Here is a 6459-nt window from a genome sequence, read left to right as displayed (position 1 = left end):
AGTAAACATTAAAAGCTATAATAAATTATTAGTGCCGGATTGATGTGACTTTTTACCATTCCAATATGCCGGTACCGATAAAATATTTGCAGTGTTCGAGCAAGCTAGAAACAACAAAAGCTTATTATATTTTTCTTTTTTTTTTTTCTGTTGAGCCCAAGGTATCACAGTTGAAACAATTTTTTACTCTACTAAATACGACATCAGAAGAAAATTTGTTGTTAGGGATGACTAAAACATCTCACTCGCTGACAGAAATTGGTGGGTCATAAAAACTAAAACACTTAAGTTTTGAAAAAAAAAATTTATTTAAGTATAATATTTAGTCCGATTATAATATAGATATTACTAAATTTATATATGAACGAACTTCTTTTTGATTTTTAATACGTCATTTGACACGATAATTTAAATTTAAATTCGACGACATCAAACTTATAACTTGAATGTATGCAATTAATTTTATATTATATGATTTTATAATATAGATATGAATTCAAGGTTGCAGACTCTAAAGTTTGAAAAAAAAAAAATGAGTTTATTCTATTATTGAATTAAAGATTAAAAATATTACGTTTTTATTTCCCAGGTATAAATTTGATATTTTTTTATTAACAAACTTTTTTTTTTTTTTTTTTTTTGCGTAAATTTGACTGGATGGCTTTTTTCTAAGTATTCATAGCCAACTACGTATGATTAGTAATGGCGAAAAAGATGTAGTGGAGAATAAAATTCTACACATAAGACTTGGTTTCTTTACTTTAATTCGAACCTAAAAAAAAACAACTAATTTTAAAAAATGTTCTATGGATGGACTTGTAAATAAAAATATAATTTCATCTGACTTCTCGGATCAATCATGCGTTTCCTTTAATCGTCACTGTCATTTATGCTCCAGCATTTTTTCCATTAGAATCAACACCCTTGTTAACAGCCTCGTTCGGACTGGTTTTTTTTTAAAAAATCTTACTGAAAACGACTTTGAATAAAACGTATGAAATTGTAAAGTATTTCCTGTGGGAAGAAAAATATCATTTAAACGCACTTTGGCAATGATTTATGTGCCAAGAATAGTTGGAATTTTGATTAAGAGGGGATACAGTTTAACGGCAAGTATCTGGCAGCATGGTTATAATTAATAATGCTAATTACAAATAAACAAAAAATAGATGTTTCAAAAATAGAGTTTTTCTTTCCGAACTTAAAGTATTCGCGTGGATTTTGATCTTATAATAACGGTATTGCATTAAAATCGTTTTTTACCCTAATTAAAGATAATGTATGCAGTTTCAGGTTATCTGCAATTTATATAGAAAAATGTGTTTAATATTTAAGATAATATCTATATATATGCTATATAGATATTTACAGAAATATTTACATAGATGCTTGTATGAATATTTAGATATTTTTCAGGTATTTTTTTTAAACCAACAGCTTTTTACATCTGAAAGAAATAAAAAATTTTCAATGTTTGTTAGAAATATTTAATTAAAATATTTATTAAATATATTTATTTAAAATATTTCAATAACTTTTGTAAAACTTTGCTAAACAATTAAACAACGCTAATGATAAGCTAACATTAATTTAAAAAAACAATTCGAAGCAGATTACCCCCCCTTGTTTTATTGATGCATTGGTGAGTCTTGATTATTTATAATCTGACGGATACGTGGGATTACTTTTAAACTAAGGGAACCCTACTGTAAATACTCTCCTAATGGTGGTCGTTGTGCATCGAGGGCCGTTGGTTTAGGTTTATGAAAAACCATTAATGTCCGCCACTTTCAAACCCGACGCTTGTTATCGCGATTTTCGATTCGGTTACTTCATAAATTGCGGGAGAACTTTTCGTTGTAGCCTCGTTTTCTATCAGTTTTTCCAGTTCATTCATCCATTCTGTGTTGATTTCTCTTTCGATATACCGTACTGTGTTTGCTATAGCAACGCATCTTTGTAAATTTACTCTCTTGCTTTGTCGTAAAAGCTTCAGTATGGAAATATTTAATACCGTCTCACGCTGTTTTTCTGCTGACTCCATTAAAATGCTTTAATCTGTTTGATAGAAAGAAAAATTAAAATTTCTTTCAAATCGTAAAGTATATTTTAAAAATATCATAAAGTAAATATCGTAAAATAGTATATATTAATTCCGCTCTCTCTCTCTCTACTTGTTAAAAAAATCATTTTATCGGCTTATAAACGCGTACTTGGTTAAAAAGCAATTTGGTACCGAGTGGCTTAAAGTAACTGTTTCATTGTTACATTACAAAAAAGCATCATTACAATCATAATAACATCATTAAAAATCATAATAACTACTTAATAGTTCCATCACAAAAACCTTTTTTAAAAATGTTACACCCGATTGGCAACAAACTTAAGTTATATTTTTAAATTTTAACCAGCTACCATTTCCTTACATTTAAATCTACTTTATAGAGAACTTGTAAAATTACGAAAAAGGATCGAATGAGGTTCGTTCCCACTTTTTGGTACCGAAATTGTGGAAATTTTTTTTTTTTTTTTTCCCTAAATGATGTTTAATATTACTTTGATACATTTTTATCAAAAATTGAAAGAGGTTGATTCTTAACTTTTAAGAAGATAAATCTTGGGTGTTTTTTATTCGCAATCCAGATATCCACCGGTGAATCCAAACTGTTAATTAGATCAACAAAATTAGTTTGTAAATCCAATACAATTATTTAATTTATTGGAATGAAAAGTGATTAATCGTACAAAAAATAAGTTAAAACAATGTAAAAAGTTCCTAAGATTTTTGGTTCGGAGTTTGGATATTAACGTAAAATAAAAATCACATTCGTACTTCAAAAAAACTTCCTTCATAAAAAACTTAGTATTAGGTAGAAATGCAAAAACTCTTCCGCCAGGTGGTTAGTAGAGAGTAGAGAAATGTAAGAGGACAATGTCGCCATTGTTGTTCTTGTCACAGTAATCTTACATTTAGATTTTCTTGAATATGAATTAAGTTGTGTATTAAACATATTCCAACAGAATTTTAAAATTTGAAAGTTCAAGGGATTTTTGTCACAAAAAAAAAGAGGGAAAGAACCCTGAAATTACAAAAACGGGGGGAGGGGGAGGGTTGGGCTGGGGGGATATGTTTATAATTTGCATAACAGCCGATGAAAAATGAATGAAAGAACAGACTGATTATTATCAAACTGACAACCGACAGACTAATATCAAACAAAATTGAGTTCGGAACATGTTTTAAAAAATTGCAACGAAAATGTTCTCGCTATTAAAGATTTTCTTAAACATTTGAGAAAAATTTTAATTTTAAAAATTTTAAGAATTTCTTGACTTTTTTTATTAATTTGCACTGCAAGAAAGGATTTTTATTAATTATTAATTAGTTTGACCATAAATCATACGATAAAAAAAGAAAATTAAAAAATGCAAATAAAAAATGAAAAAGAAAAAATGAAAAAAAAGAAAAAGAAAAAGTCATGCGATTTATGGTCAAATAAAATTAATCAGCAGCATTCTTTATTTGAATTTCTTGCCAAATTTTCTTGATTGGTTAATTATAGCATAACCAGCCTATTATTCCACCCCAATATATATGGTCTAGAACCAAAGATAATGACCAACCGTAATAACCTAATCAAGTACAAAAAAGATTTGTTTAACCTTTACAAACTGTTTTTTTATTTTTTCGATTTTTAACAAATGATGATGCGACTTTAACATAGATGAGAATCTTACCATCTTCCAGCTCTGATAAGTTTTTTTGATTAGTTCTTAGATTGCACTTTTAGCAGCGATTATATTCTAAGACAAGTTCAAAATAAATGATTACTTCTAACAGATAATTTATAGTAGAGAAGAGACCTTTATTTTTTAGGATAAATGGGGATAAATTCTTTTGATTGGAATATCAAAACGTCATAAATATGATAAACTGATGTAAATACGATCAACAACAAATTTGTAAATCGTAGTAGCTACATGTTTATATTTGTTTCCCGGCGTTTAATAAAAAAGAAAATCAAAAGAAGTACGTTAGCAAAAATAGAAACTTTATCTGAAAATCTGTCGGTAATTTTGAGCATCGTTAGAGAAGGGACCATGGCATGTAGCAAGTATTGTCAGCTAATTCTGTGTATGCTGTACTTTTTTCCTCTTCTTTTTTTTAATGATGATTCTGTCATAAGCTTTCTATACGCGAATGGATGTGTAGAGAGGATTTGGCTTCATACCTGATAAACTTTAAAGATGCGGCTCAGAATATGCCTCGCCAAATAGTTCTTCCACTTCCCAAGTTGCTACCGCTTGTGAAATATGTGTGCGTTTCCTTTCCTTTAGTAAGTTCCTAGATTTTTAAAAAATGCAACATCTAAGGGTTTTAGCTAATGTTTAGTCCGTTGAAGCGATACTATTCGAACTCAAGCCCCCAGCTCCAGCAGTTTAATTTTGATGATGTCAGGAGTTTAGCATTTAGAGGAACTTGAAGAAGATCTGCCCCCCCCCCCCCCTTTTTGTTGAATTCTTGTGCGCGTATATTTGATGTCAATTCCAGTTTTCAAAGTGACAATTGTGGATGTCTTAGCTGAATTGTATATTCTCAACTGAGGCGACTTTGGCTACTAGGGGTGACTGCATGGCCGCCGAGAGGGAGGGTGGACTGGGAAGATTCCCGGGGCCCCGTGTAGGTACAAACAATTTTTTAAAGTAATTTTCAAAAGATTTAAATAGCTTTGACTTTTAAAATAGTTAATTAAGTTTTATTTTTAACTTTCAATGACCAGAGCACACGTCTTTTGGTCCTGGGTATATAATTGATCATAATGAGGGTCCCTTAAGAAAACTTCCCCGGGACCCCGAAATTTCTCTCGGCTGCTATGGGTTACTGACCACTTTTGTTATTTTGTTTCCCTTAAATTTATTTGTTTTGTTATTGTACCTAATTCTGTTAATAAATTTTTCAATAATTCTTTATGCTGATTGGTTTAAAATTTGGGGGAGATCTGATGACGTTGCTGATGATGATGGTGCTTTAAAACAAAAAATTCAAATACATAATAAAAATTATAAAGAAAAACTTTACTGGTTAAAATTAAGTAAGAAATTTAAAAAAGAAACTTAAAGAAAAATTATAAAGAATAAAATGGTAACACTGACATATTTCTGCTACGTTTTTAAGTTTGTTTGTTTTTGTTTGTTTTTGCTATAATGATTTATAATTTTTTTCCCCAACCCTCCTCTAACTTAACATCTAACAAAACCTTGGTGTTTAAACAATTCTTTACATAGATTTATTCGTGTTTGGTCCTTGACAAACTTTAGTAACCGTTTCTTAACTCATGAATTATTATTGGTTTCTCGTTTTAAATTTTTCAATTTCATTACGTTTACAAACACTATCACCGGTATCGTGCTTTAACAGACTTTTCATTTATAAAATTACGGTGAAGTGATGCTTAAAAATTGAGAATTCGACAAACTTTCCCACTGGCTTATGTAAATTAAACCTACGGACTTGCAAAAACCTTGTTCTTAAAAACCTTGTATTTTGGAGCAATGCAATGTTTTTTTTGTTGCTAGATAGTTTAAACCCGCATGTGTATCAGCGTTTCATTCGACAGTAAAAAAAAGCTACTTTATTTTCAATTTGTCAAAATCTCATTTTTGTTTTGAATAAAAACTTGAAAAACTTAATTATTTCTGAAATACTTAATTTCAATGAAAAAATACGAGAAGAATATTTAATTACGATCAATTATGTTAGGTTTAAGGGGGTAACTTACACTAATTAAGTACTTTATTGTAATTAATATTGTATATCTTGCATTGAATTATTATCAATAACGCTGCCTTCAAGTTGTAACAAATGAAGCTAAAGTTGGTTTTTAGACATCTGCAACTTCTTTATTATAATTGATATATTTCCCCGTTATCCTTTATAAGTTCCCCGTTATCCTTTATAAGTTTTATTTCCCCGGTGGGCACAGTATAACTAATAATTTTTAGAGTTATTTATAACTATTCATATTTGCTTATAATTAACATCATTACCAAGATAATATTAGAATCTACCTGTACCAACCTCTTGCTAACTTTTTCTGCAAGAAACTTTGAATCTTTAAAAGTTTGTTAAAAAAAGCAAACAAAGACACGATTATTGTTAATGGTTTCTCAGAAAGTATCATTTCTTGATTATTTAAATTTTTAAGGTTTTTTTTAGAGCTTAAAGAAAGTGTGCAAGAAGAGATGGCAGGCTTAAGAGCATAAAACTGTTCTTTTCGACCAACTCAAATAGAGGGGAGCCAAGACTTGTATGCAGCTTGCTAGATAATTTATGTTTTTCAGAAAAAATATTTCAAACCGTTCCAAAACTTAGGGAATTCCATTCAGCACTTGTCACTAGGAGCATAGGCAACTCCAGCTCGACCACGTTTTATCCACTCAATGTACAAACTATTTTTC

Source organism: Hydra viridissima, unplaced genomic scaffold (genome assembly GCF_058129835.1).
Source record: "Hydra viridissima isolate aposymbiotic clone 2 unplaced genomic scaffold, HvirCarnegie_v1 scaffold_4, whole genome shotgun sequence".
NCBI classification, from domain to species: domain Eukaryota; kingdom Metazoa; phylum Cnidaria; class Hydrozoa; order Anthoathecata; family Hydridae; genus Hydra; species Hydra viridissima.
The sequence above is the reverse complement of the archived record's forward strand: the minus strand, read 5'-3'. Positions refer to the sequence as shown.